A 13,942-nucleotide genomic window follows, 5' to 3' on the forward strand; every position below is an offset into this window, starting at 1 on the left:
ACCAATAGAATGAAGTAGAAGAGGCCTGTCTCACTCTGCCTACCCAGTATGACTGGCAGCTTCTGTTTTTATTCAGAGAAGAGGAGACTCCTCAGTTAGTTACAACATATTGTGCAGAGGTAGCTGTAAAGTTCAGAGAGGACCAGTTTTAAACCAAAGCACCTTTGTTTTCTTCTTAGTGACCTCGACTGACTGCACTGAGCCAAGGATAGCTATCATTATGAAACTGGGATAGTTTTCACATCACATGAGCAAGGAGGGTATGCTGTTTTGTTTTGAAAGTTTCAACTGAGTTTCATTCCAATAAGGGCTGAAATTTAGAGGTATTAATCTTTGTTGCTGAAATATTGCAGTATTTCCTTTCTGAGTGTAAATAGCTCCTAACTGTTCTCAGAGTCCCAGTTTTTCCTTTCAGGGAAGGCCACTATTCAGCCTACCACAGCTGTCATGTACCAGTCTTCCTTTCCTGTGCCCAGTGGAAAAAGCTGCACCTCTACCATCCTAGTGAGCAAATAACTGGGGGCCATATGGACCCCATCAGGCTCAGTTCCCTGGCTACGTATAGGACCTGTCCCTTTTCAAGTGTATTGTGCCAGTTGCTTTATCTGTGTGTGTATTTTTGTCTTTCTCTTCTCCTCTATCTCTTACTTCCTTGCTTCCACTTCCACTGCCACCACCTATAAATGTATCTATATCTATTTACCCATGTAGAGGTTTACATAATACACCATTACTAAAGTACACAGCATTGTGACATACAATAAATTCTCTCATACTATTGTACAATGCCTTCTCTAACAAGCTTCAAAACAAATTCAATCCCCAACGAAAACCTCATTCCAATTAGCAGTCATTACTCATTCTTCCCTCCCCCAGACCCTGGGTCAATCTCTAATCTACTTTCTGTCTCTCTAGTTTTGCATAAACAGAATTATATAATATGGAACCTTTCTTACCTCGTTTTTATTTTTTTTGCTTCAGGTCACATTTTTGAGGTTCTTCCATATGATAGAATATATCAGTAGTTCATCCATTTTTGTGACTGCATAATATTCTGATTGTGGATAAAACACATTTTATTTGTTGGCGTATTGACAGATGTTTGTGCTGGTTCCACTTTTTATCTATTGTGAATAGTGTGTTAGATATGCTAGTATCTGTTTAGTGATATGGCACATGGGGTGCACCATTCATTCATTTACAAATTGTCTAATGCCTACGGCTGTTTTTAATTACCACAATAATTAAATGTATATAAATGTATATAAATGTTTACCTCTTTTGCTAATAGCATGTTCATTACTCAAAAACTCACATTTCCTTCAATTGATCTTAAATTTAATTTCTTATTTCTTGTGTATATTTAAGATGAAGAAAATAAAAAATCACTTTATTTTTAAAGTTGATTTGTTTTCTCAAGGAAATCCTACAACTGAAGACATATTCATGCCAAATTTTTTTAAGTAAAACTTTCTGCTCATTTTGTGGTAAGTGGGTCCTGAAATCTAAATTTCCTACATAATTATTTTAATCTTGCTGACCATCTTAACTATGTAGATGCTAACATGATGCAATTTTAAAATGTTATTTCCATTAATTTCATGTTAGTATTTTCAGTGGGTTGAATTTTTCCCTTGGTTGACCATGATTTGGGGTAAATCCAAATGCCTCAGTTGTCTTTGTAGAGGATTCAATCCTATTTACCATCCACTGTCATCCTTTCAGAACCAGTGTAGCGCACTAAGAAAGCAGAAGGTCAAGGAAGGGAAGGGGATAGATGTCTGGTCTGGGAGCCAAGCTGTCTAAATTCCAATCGCCCCTCCCCTGTGCACCAAGGCAAAATTTTTTATGTCTCTTTGACATCAGTTTCTCATCTGTATAATGGAGATAATATAAGAAGTTCTTATCCCATACAATTGTTGTGGAATTTAACAAGTTAATATATAAAAAGCACAAAGAACAGTCCTTGGCATAGAGTGCCCGCATATTGTAATAATTTGCTCTTATTATATTGATCCTTTTGAAGAGGATGGAAGAGGTAGAGCGGTCCTCTTGGTTGTTTAATCTCTCATTTCAATGATAAGGCCTCTTACTCACTAAGGAAGCTCATTTTTTTTTTTTTCTGAATCTCTCTTGCCTGATTAGTGTCAAAGCATGGAGTGTCCACCTTAGGCACTGTGTCTGCCTTCTGATATTATGAATAAGATCAAAATTAGCATCTCTTTGAAATGGGTTCTTAAAATATCTGACTTGTATTTTCTCAAATCGTCAAAAGTCAATGCATATAAGAGTAAATTGTGTTTAGCAATGATTTGTGGTTTGATACCTATGAAAATTTACATATGCTTCTCCTAAGCCAAACAGATACATCATTCAGAATGTGTAATATGGTAATGAGTCACTTTTTAATATGAATCCATTATCAGTGATAAAATTAGTCATATTTCCCCCCCTCTCCCAGTGGTGTACAACTCAGTAAAATAGGCAAAATTGTAGTTTGACCAGAAGAATAAAGTGAAACTTCAAATCCTGGGAAAAGCAGGTATCTATTGTCTAAGTGAGTATCATAAGGATATTAGGGATAATAATGTTATAATAATAGCTTCTATTCCAATGCAAGTATTTTGATAAGTTTTAAAAATATCTACTTTAGAAATATATTTATAGCCTTATGTAACAGGTATTATCTATGTGCTTACATGTAGAAATGAGGCTTAGGAAAGTTCTGTGGCTCAGTGAAGGTCCAGAAGAAATTTGGACTCAACTCCAAATCTCTATAAAGCCCAGATACTTCATATTGCTGTTGGGAGTGATGAAAATGACATTCATTAGTAAACTTTTAAAAAAATTATTGGGCACTCCCATTGAGAGTCTCCTGTCCATATAATGTTGATTTTATTCTGCTCTCTCACCTCAGGGAAAGAAGTTAAGATGTATGGTATATTTGTGATTTTCAGTAATCCCAAGCTTTCTTAAAGGTGGAAGCTTATCTGTAATTTATTCTACCATATTTTTTCTTTTTCTGATTTTTAGAAAGGCCAGCAAAGGTTTGGAGTGTCTTCTTAGATACCTAATGGAACTCTGACTCAGAAAGTCTTCATTTGAAGGATGTATAAATCTCACAGTGAAAAATCCTTTTGACTTCAGTTTTCTCTACACAGTTGGAAACACTTTTATGATAGGGTGGCTTTGCTACAATTAAACAAACATCCTATAAAGAAATTCAACTTGTCAAAACTGGCTTGTTAAATAAGCTTGGAACCACTATCTGAATAACAAACTAGATCTGAACTTGGATAGCAAGCTTCAGTTTTATGGGTCTTCCAATGACCTCATTGTTATAATAAATGAGTACATCAGGTTTCCTTATCCATCAGGAAAGTCCTACACTTCGTGTTTCAGATGACTCAGAAAATACACATAGGCCTCCCATGTGGAAAGATAAGCTTTTTCTGGATTTTCTCCATCCAGTGTCCTTACAGCTACATGCCAAAGCAACATCATCCTGAAGTCAGGTCCTGATGGGAAAATTCCTGTGTCTCAGTTCATCTAGGCATCAGGTCCATTACCTCATGGTGAGCTTGATTCCTCTCTCTCTCTCTCATTTTCAGGGATATGCTACGTGCACCAGTATGTAGCCATCTGGGAGCATCAGAACCTACTATATGACCCGCTTCCTTTCAGGAATTCCCCACCCATGTAGTCCTTTCCCCACAAAGTCAGAACATTACCTGGTTGCAAAGACATATCCCAACAAGTGTTGCCGTTGGGAGAGGAGGTAAAGACCACAGGGCACTCCCATTGAGAGTCTCCTGTCCATATAATGTTGATTTTATTCTGCTCTCTCACCTCAGGGAAAGAAGTTAAGATGTACGGTATATTTGTGATTTTCAGTAATCTCAAGCTTTCTTAAGGATGGAAGCTTATCTGTAATTTATTCTACCATATTTTTTTCTTTTTCTGATTTTTAGAAAGGCCAGCAGAGGTTTTGGAGCATCTTTTATTCTGCTCTCTCACCTCAGGGAAAGAAGTTAAGATGTAATTTATTCTACCATATTCATTCCCTGTTCCAGATTATATTAAGAGAAGGAAGTCAGAGGGGAGCATTCTTTTTTTTTTTAATTCATTTTTATTGTAAACAAATGGGATATATCTTCTCTCTGTTTTTACATGAAGTAGAGGCATACCATTTGTGTAATCATACATTTACCTAGGTTAATAGTTTTTGATTTATTCTGTTATTTTTTTCTCACCCCCACCCCTCCCACCCCTCTTATCCCTCTATAGAATCCCTCCTTCCTCCATTCTTTTCCCCTTTCCACCCCCTATATATGTCATCATCCGATTATCAGTGAAATCATTCATTTTTTTGAGATTGGCTTATCTCAGTTAGCATGATATTCTCCAACTGCATCCATTTGCTTGCTAATGCCATAATTTTATTATTCTTTATGGCTGAGTAATATTCCATGGTATGCTGATTTTAAGTCCTTTGGGTATAGGCCAACGAGTGGTATAGCTGGGTCAAATGGTGGTTCCATTCCAAGCTTTCTGAGGAATCTCCATACTGCTTTCCAGAGTGGCTGCACTAATTAGTAGCCCCACCAGCAATGTATGAGTGTACCTTTTCCTCCACATCCTCGCCAACACCTATTGTTGCTTGTATTCTTGATAATTGTCATTCTACTTGGGGTGAGATGGAATCTTAGGGTAGTTTTGATTTGCATTTCTCTTATTACTAAAGATGGTGAGCATTTTTTCATATGTTTGTTGATTGCTTGTAGATCTTCTTCTGTGAAGTGTCTGTTCATATCCTTAGCCCATTTGTTGATTGGGTTATTTGTATTCTTCGTGTAGAGTTTTTTGGAGTTCTATATATATTCTGGAAATTAGTGCTCTATCTGAATGAAGTATGAGTGGCAAAGATTTACTCCCACTCTGTAGGCTCTCTCTTTGCATTGCTGATAGTTTCCTTTGCTGAGAGAAAGCTGTTTAGTTTGAACCTATCCCAGTGGTTGATTCTAGCTTTTATTTCTTGTGCTATGGGAGTCCTGTTAAGGAAGTCTGATCCTAAGCTAACAAGTTGAAGATTTGGGCCTACTTTTTTTTTCTATAAGATGCAGGGTCTCTGGTCTGATTTCAAGGTCCTTGATCCATTTTGAGTTGATTTTTGTGCAGGGTGAGAGATAGGGGTTTAGTTTCATTCTGTTGCATATGGATTTCCAGTTTTCACAGCACCATTTATTGAAGAGGCTATCTTTTCTCTATTGCATGTTTTTGGCACCTTTGTCTAGTATGAGAAAATTGTGCCCTCTTTCACCACTTCTATTCAACATTGTCCTCGAAACTCTAGCCAGAGCAATTAGGCAGACCAAGGAAATTAAAGGGATACCAATAGGAAAAGAAGAACTCAAACTATCCCTATTTGCTGATGACATGATTATATATTTAGAGGAGCCAGAAAATTCCACCAGAAAACTTTTAGAACTCATAAGTGAATTCAGTAAAGTAGCAGGTTACAAGATCAATGCTCATAAATCCAATGCATTTTTATACATAAGTTATGAATCTTCAGAAAGAGAAATTAGGAAAACTACCCCAGGGCTGGGGAGATAGCTCAGCTGGTAGAGTGCTTGCCTCTCAAGCACTAAGGCCCTGAGTTCGATCCCCAGTACCGCAAAAAAAAAAAAAAAAAGGAAAACTACCCTATTCACAATAGCTTAAAAAAAAAAAAATACTTGGGCATCAATCTCACAAAAGAGGCAAAAGACCTCTACAATAAGAACTACAGAACACTAAAGAAAGAAATTAAAGAAAGCCTTAGAAGATGGAAAGATCTCCCATGTTCTTCGATAGGCAGAACTAATATTGTCAAAATGGCCATACTACCAAAAGTGCTATACAGATTCAATGCAATTCCAATTAAAATCCCAATGACGTACCTTACAGAAATAGAGCAAGCAATCATGAAATTCATCTGGAAGAATAAGAAACCCAGAATAACTAAAGCAATACTTAGCAGGAAGAGTGAAGCAGGGAGTATTGCAATACCAGACCTTCAACTATACTACAAAGCAATAGCAACAAAAATGGCATGGAATTGGCACCAAAATAGACAGAGGGGAGCATTGTTGATACTGGAATCCTGGAATGGTCTAGCAGCCATGTCATCTTCAAAGTTGTACCTCCTGTCTATGTCCTAGGCCAGGAGTTTTCAAGCCAGGGTTGATTTCTCCATCCTTCTGCCTCTGCTTCCATGAATATTTGGTAATGTGTGGAGAAATTTTTCATTATCACAATTGGGGGATACTACTGGCATCTAACGGGTAGAGGCTACATCCTGCCATGCACAGGATAACTCTCACCACAAAATATTATCCAAATAGAGATCTCAGTTGTACAGAGGTTGGAAAACCCAGTTCTAGACTCAGAGTCAAGGACATATGATGGCAGGGTACGATCTCTAGTTTCCCAATCCATAAAGCATTTACTAGGGCTTATATGTAGCCAAGGTTGGGCTTAATATTGAGGGAGAGAAAGAAATTTTGTTGAATTTAAAGAGGGAATCAAGTATAGTGGGTAAGAGCAATGATTCAAGAGCCAGATTTCCTGGGTTCAAACCCCAGTTTTATCATTTAACAGGTGTGTCAGATTGGGCAAGCCCTATATTTCCTTTGGGTATCATTTTCTTAATACCCCACAAAAATAGTAGCTACCTTATGAACCTATTATGATAATTGAATTATTGTGTATCAGAGCTTTGAACAGACTAGTCACATAGTGAACACTAAGTTTTCTCTCCCTGCTTTTTCCCTGTCTCTCTCATTGTCTCTCTTTCCTTACTACTAAAGAAGACTAGGATGTTTTCTGGGTCCTCAGACAAAAAGAGGCCTGCCTCCCATACAAAGGGAAGACCTGGCATGGAACAGTCCATGGTCAGGTTATTTTCTAATGTTCTATTTCTGACTTTATTAGGAGCCTTGGCAAAACAACTTAAATAATAATCCAGGTCTCCATTTCCATATGTGCACAAAGAGGATATTTGCACTTGCCACGTCACAAGGTCAATGGGAAGACAAAATGAGATGGAAAACATGAAAACAATTTGAAAAATGATCATAGATTTGAACTTTGCAGATCCTATATTATGTTATACATTTATAACATACATCTCCCCCAAAACTTAAATAATAGCAACAGTAAAAATCATTCATTTCCCTTGGAAACAGTGGAACTAGAAAAGTTTTATTTATTTAAGTCTCAAGATTTGTTTTTGGATATAGGCCAGTGAATTTTCAAAGTTTTGTTTGGATATTTAAATAAAAAAAAAAAACACAATGACAGTTGTCTGGTTTTAAGAGTGGGAGGGAGGTTAGAAAAACATGTTAATTATTTCAGCCAATTAGTTAAAGGCCTTCAGGTAAGCAGATATCCAAACATGGCACATTTATTGAGAATGTCAATTTTCTGTCACTGCAACAAATGCCCGAGATAATCAACCTACAAAGAGAAAAGTTTTATTTTGGTTCACAGTTTCGGATGCTTCAGCCCATGATTGGTTTGCCCTGTTGCTTTAGGGGCTGTGATGAGGCAGCACTTATCTCATGTCCAGGAAGTGAAGGAGAGAGAGAAAGGGCCAGGGTCCTGTAGTCCCCTTCACGGGCATGCGTCCAAAGACCCAAGGACTGCCCACTGGGCTCTACCTTCTAATGACTCCACCACTTCCCAATAGTGTCACACTGGGGATCAAGGGTTTAATACTTGGGCCTTTGGGAGATACTTAAGATCCAAACCATAGCAGTAAGTAAAAAGAATAGCAGCAGACACAGGTCATGTGTGAGGCCCTCAGACAGACTCTATCCTTTTGTTTTTCCAGCATCTGATGCTAAAATGCAATGTATCTTCTATATCTTCTAGTTTTCATTGGAATTGCTGATCTTAGTGTCCACTAGCTCTGTTGATAACCTCACTTCCTAATGTCCATCTGTATGGAACAAAGCCCAGGGTTAGATAAGCAGAATGATTTCTAAATCCACAGACTCTCTCCCTTTCTTTCTTCCTACTTAAGCACATGCTGTTTTCTGTGATCTGTGATCAAGGAAACACTGCAGCTACACCTCATTGGCAGCACCAAAATCAGTGACCAAAGTCAATGAATGTTCTCAGCTTTAGGTGAAAGGAGCTGTCAAAATGAATCATAATGGACACGTGTCAATGTCATAAAGCTCTCAATAGAAATACCAGAGAGAGGAAGCATGACCCTTTGTAAAATTAATTATTCCAACTGGGAATTACAGAGGATTAAGTGGGAGTATTTCCCACACTGTGATCGCGCTTGTCACTGTTCTGCTAGGATAAAAGGAGCCCTCACCTGTAAGGACCGGTGCACTTGTTGGATATTAGGCTTGTTTTTGCCAGATCTCCTATTTCCACCATCGAAATCCTCCAGTTTGCACATTTGGTCATCATAGTTCATTTTTCCTTGTGAACTAGATAGCAACAAATAGGGTAGTCATGTGGGTGATTTGAAAAGTCCATCATGCAAATTAGTATTGATGTGATAAAAGCTGTTCGCAAGCAATTCCAGCATTGGGACAAACTGGGGAGAGAGGTCTCAATTTCTATACAAGAAATCTTGTAATTCTTTATGATGAGAGCTATCATGTCCTATGTGTGTCCTTTGAGGGATGCCCCCCCCCCAAACCCAGCCTTGTTCATGCTTCTATTGTACCCTGATTTGTCCATGTGTCATGTAAAAGGGGCCAAACTGAATTTCCCATCCATTATGCAATGTGATCTCCACTCGGAGCAAAATCAATCTTTCTTTGTCATTTCCCCCAGAGGCCTGAAGAACTATACCATTTCAGTTGCACAATTTACACATGGCCCCCACCCCAAGGGGCAGGAAGCAAAGCCACATGATCTAACTCTAGGGTGACCTTTCAGAGTTTCCATTAAGATACTGGAAGGGTTTTTCACTTAATTTATCCTCTGGCTGACTCGATCCTATGTCTTAGACAATGGATGCTTTTATAAAGAAAATGCTCTTGGCTTGTAAATCTTTATGCTTTTTTTTTAAAGAGTCCACAGCAAATCTAAAAATTGATTTCCTTCGCTGTTTTCTCTTAATTCCAAATAATGCTGTGTGTACTGTTGCTGCCTCAAGGAGCAGGAAGGCCATAATTTACCAGATGTGAGGCTATTAGGCCTTCATTTCCTGAAGCAATGAATTAGCAACTCTTTTTCCCTGTCACAGAAAATTGTCACCAAAATAGTCCAAGACACAATGGCAAGTCCAATTAATGTCTTGTTTCTTCAGGAGAGTCCAGATGAAAGATGAATTGACTGAGTGAAAGGAAAATTGGGTCAGAAATTACAGGGTTTCAAAGACCAGGAGGGGGCAGGGAAAGAGCTACAGTAAACATTATTTTATTTTACATATTCCATATCATAAATGTTTCAAAAACTACATAAAGATTATCTTTTTCCACTAGATTACAGATGAGAACTTTGCCCCAATTCTTTGGAGGGATACACTTAAATTGCACTTTAAAAATTAGTTATAAGTAGTAGCAGAAAGATAAAGTTCAAGGGTGTAAGATCTGTTTTAGTTGGAGTCGTATCTGAGGGGAAGTGTGAAGCTGGAGTCTAGGATTCTGAGCTTTAGGATTAATATTTGGAATATTGTTTTGTACATACATTGAATATTAAAATATTTTCACATATATTTAATCCTGTGCTGTTGGTTTTATATTTAAGATGTTAATAATTTTAGAAGCATACTAATTTTGTCTATAGTTCACCTTAATGAATGGTATGTTCTTGACCTACTCTATAGTAATATCTTTTTTTTTCTTTTTAAAAATTTTTAAATTTTTATTTGTTCTAATTAGTTAGACATGACAGTAGAAATCATTTATATATTTTGATAGATCATACATAAATAGAGTGTAATCTCTCATTTTTCTGATTATACATAATGCAGGATCACGTTGGTCATGTGGTCATACTTGTACATGAGGTAATAATGTCTGTTTCACTCTACTATCACTCCTTCCCCCTTTAATATTTTATATGGACTTATGTTTGTCAGCTTTCTGTCCCTATAATCAAATACCTAGTAATAGAGAAAGATAAAATATTTATTTTAGTTCATAGTTTTGGAGGTTCTATTCCGTGCTCAGTTAGCCCTCTTACTTTGAGCCTGTGGCGAGGCAGCACAATCATGGCAGGAATCTGGGTATGGCCAAACAATTCACTTTTTTTGAGCCAGGGAGCAAAAGAAAAGGAGGAAGAGATGGGGGTTCCCCTATTCCCTTGAGGGCACACCCCAAATAACCCAAAGCTTTCCACTATGCCCCACTTCTTTGAGGTTCTGCCACCTCTTCAAAGTATCACCTTGGGGTCCAAGACTTTAACACATAGGCCTTTGGTGGATATTCAAGATCCAAACCATAACAATGCATAATTTGGTTAAAAAAAAAACTGCTCTAAAAGTGTTGCTCTTTTCCTTTGATATTGGAAAATCTACTTAGAATTTAATGAGAAGAATATAGGTTAGAGTTAATACAATATAGTCCACATTTCTGACTATATAGAGAATAACGACTGCTTTCTCCTTGTTTGTGCCTTCAATTAATAATCATTTTTCTGCCACACAAGATTACGCTGCACACGCAGGAGAGGTGGAGAACATAGCCTGCCATGGAGGAACCTGAGAAATCTGTGAGCAGACTGGGGGGATGAGTCTGGAACTGCGCAGAGTTACTACCAGGCAGCCCACAGGGGAATCAGAGGCAGTGTGGGGGTTATGGACATTGGAGTCGAGGACATAGGGAATGAGGAAAATGGAGAAAGATTAGTCTGGAAAGTCTTGCATTTCTTTCCTTAAGAAATTTTACAAACTGAAGAAGAGAAGAGTAATTAGAAGCAGGGAATGGAGTTTGGGTCTCAAGTACAGAGAAGAAAAGGAAAGAATAGAGTACCTAGGCTGAAAATCATGTTTGAACATTACAAGTCCTTTTTTTCTTTTTAGAATTAGGTAAAGGTTTCTTTGACACCAAGGGAATAGGTTAGGAAAAATAACATGTACTGGCTGGGTGATACAAAAGGAGAGTTATCTTATGAGGATCCTAAAAGCCATAAAACTAAGTTTTCCATGTTTCAGGTTTTCCTCAGGTAAGTGGATAAATTTGTCATTTTCCATTTTATCATTTCTGGCCTCCCCTTTGCACCCTACTCTTAAGCTCTGAGAATCTAGTCAGTCTTCTGGTCTTCTCCATAAACTGTGTATGAATTAGGGCATACTGTCCACAGTGCCTGAATTTATAAGTGGAACACACACATATGACATTGTTGTTCAAAAATCCTTCCTTTTCAAGATCTGGATCAAATCCTATACCCAGGTTCTTTTCCATCCTCTCTTAGTTACTATATTAGTAAAACTGGTAAAACACATAACAACAGCAACAAAAACACTGTGGTTCTTGCTTACATAGGAACAATTCTGTTGGAGAAGAGAGAAATAGGAAGGGAACAATACTTTGGAACACAAGTTCAGACCACATCAGGAGCTCCAAGTCAGGGCATAAAGGCTGAAGAAATTAAGTTTGTTAGTTTAGAATTAAAAATGTCCCACCTCTAGTCATTAGCCATTTAATTCTATCACACCAGTAAATCGAATCTTCCTGAGTTGTCGTCATCAGGTGCCTAAGAAAAACACAATTAAATCAAAGTCAACACACTTTTATTTATTTATTCAGAGATTTGGGGAAAAAATGATATCACAACGAGGGTTCTGATTATGAATGAGGTATATTGAAAAAGTCTTACATCAAAAAGTGTGTGTTGGCAGTTCCACATGACATCATATAATAGATACAAGAAGGATTTTATGTTGATTCAAACTACTATTTTATTGCAGTTGTATCAAATAAGTCAAGCCTCCTCTTAGAGACTTTAAAAATGTTTACCTTCTCCAGGCAATTACTTAACTTTGCAATTATCCAGAAAGTGAGCTCATATGGAGACCAAAATATAGTAAATAATCTTAACACATGGTATTAAAAATCAGAATTTCCATCTGGAACTTTTAAATAGCTTTGATTTCTTTATTGATATTCTCCATATATTAAGTCATTATCATCATTTTCAGTTCCTTAGTTCATTCTTTGACTGTATTAACAGTAGCTGCTTTGAAATCTTTATTAAATCAAATCTATGTGGCCTATCAGGGTAATAGTCACTGATTGCTTTATCTCTTTGCGAGGATGGGTCATTCAAAGCTTCTGCTTTGAATCATGTCTCTAAATTATTGAACACCAGACATTTTCAGCAATATAACAACCCTGATTCTAATTTTAGCATTTTTCCTCCTGAGGATTTCGGTTGATGCTTTTCTTATGTATTTCCTTCCTCCTTCCTCCTTTACCTTTTTTTCCCCCCAAATTAGCTAGCCTAGACTCAATCAGCAGAATCCATCCACCCCATCCCTGCAGTGTATAGCTGCTAATGTCTTTGCTCAGACTTTTTTTTTTTTTTTTTTAATTCTTATTTTCATTTCTCAGCTTGCCTTCTTAGGGGTGACCGGTCAATGATTAGTCAGTTTTTGCTTCAGTACCTCCTGTCTCTAAGGCTTCCACTCATGGATCTGTGTTTGCTTTGGTGCTGTAAGCCTGGGCATTTTTCCAGTGTGCCTTAGTTCTTATTTTGGCTGGGCCTTCTCAGGCCTCTACTGCATGAGTGCACAAACTCCAGACAGCCAGGATGCATGGAATACTTATCTAGGTCCTCAGAGGCAATTACATTCCCAGGATCTCCCTAGTCTAGTGCTCTGGTATTGCACTCACCCCAACAGGGACTGCAGAAGTTGGGCAAAGATGCCTGCTGAGTGTAGGTTATCCTCCCTCAGATAAAGTCAGCTTCCGGCAGCCACAAAGCTTCTATATTCACAGACTGCCTTCAAAGATTTCTAGGTGGTTCGGATAATTTTTGTCAAATTTATCCATCTTTATAGTTGTTTAAAGGGGAGAGGATTTGCTGATCACTTTATTCTTTCATAACTGAAGTTCTACCTCATTCCTCATAGTAGAGTCATGCCTTTTTCAACATATTATTTATCTGTGGTACCCAGTATCAGTCCTTAGCAGGTGATCAGCCATCACCACACTGGAAAAGTGGTCAGATATTTGGCCGGTAAATCTGAAGCATGTCTAGAAAGGAAGAAAGGTAGTAAGTAGCCTTTCAGTTTCATAAAATACTAAAGGTGAACATTAGGTAATCAACTTTATATTTCTTAATTAAATGTCCAGTCTTTTAATTGACAGCATTTTTCAAATGCTTTTCAATGTGCAGTAGGAAAATAATTTTTGAAAAGACTATATAATTCTTTAAACTCATGGAGCTGGTTGTCTAGTTAGGAATACAGAAAATGAGGAAGGCGAAATTCTTTTCTCTAGGTAAGTGAAGTGTGCACTTTGTCAGACGCTTAGCAAATGAAGTTGCTTTTCCATCTGGAATCTGCCCCCAACTTGAGGAACATCTGATCTGGACTTTATGTTCCATTTTTCCATCAGCAATATCTAAGCTTGAGATTTAGACAAATTTGGTATTCTATCAGACTTTAGCCATTAACCAAGCATTATGTTCCATCCAGTTAAAAATATAAAAACAAATAAAAAACAAACAAACAAAAAAACTTCATACATATATCCTTGGCACTTCCAGGAGATAATAATTTGGGTACTTTTACTATTTCTAGTTGCAGTCTTCTTTTTCTTCATTCCTGGAAAAATGATTAAGAATATATTTATAAAATTATGCCTTATATATCAGAGATTTTCTGCTTCATAGTACATTTATACTTATGATTTATTTATAATCAACATGCCTTTAAAAAAACCAAAAATTTGGTTCATCAGTTTAAATCTCTAGGAATAAAAAA

General features: G+C 37.2%; 1 long non-coding RNA gene across 1 annotated transcript; it reads right to left on the reverse strand.

The window, feature by feature from the left end:
* Nucleotides 1–794: 794 nt before the first annotated feature.
* On the reverse strand, nucleotides 795–13,264 carry LOC306641811. Its single transcript, XR_013758287.1, has 4 exons — nucleotides 12,849–13,264; nucleotides 11,639–11,709; nucleotides 8,372–8,489; nucleotides 795–1,054 (listed from the first exon to the last, which is right to left on the reverse strand). It is a non-coding gene; the product is annotated as an uncharacterized lncRNA (long non-coding RNA).
* Nucleotides 13,265–13,942: the final 678 nt, after the last annotated feature.

This window comes from Sciurus vulgaris, assembly GCF_902686455.1.
Source record: "Sciurus vulgaris genome assembly, chromosome: 12".
Classification (NCBI taxonomy): domain Eukaryota; kingdom Metazoa; phylum Chordata; class Mammalia; order Rodentia; family Sciuridae; genus Sciurus; species Sciurus vulgaris.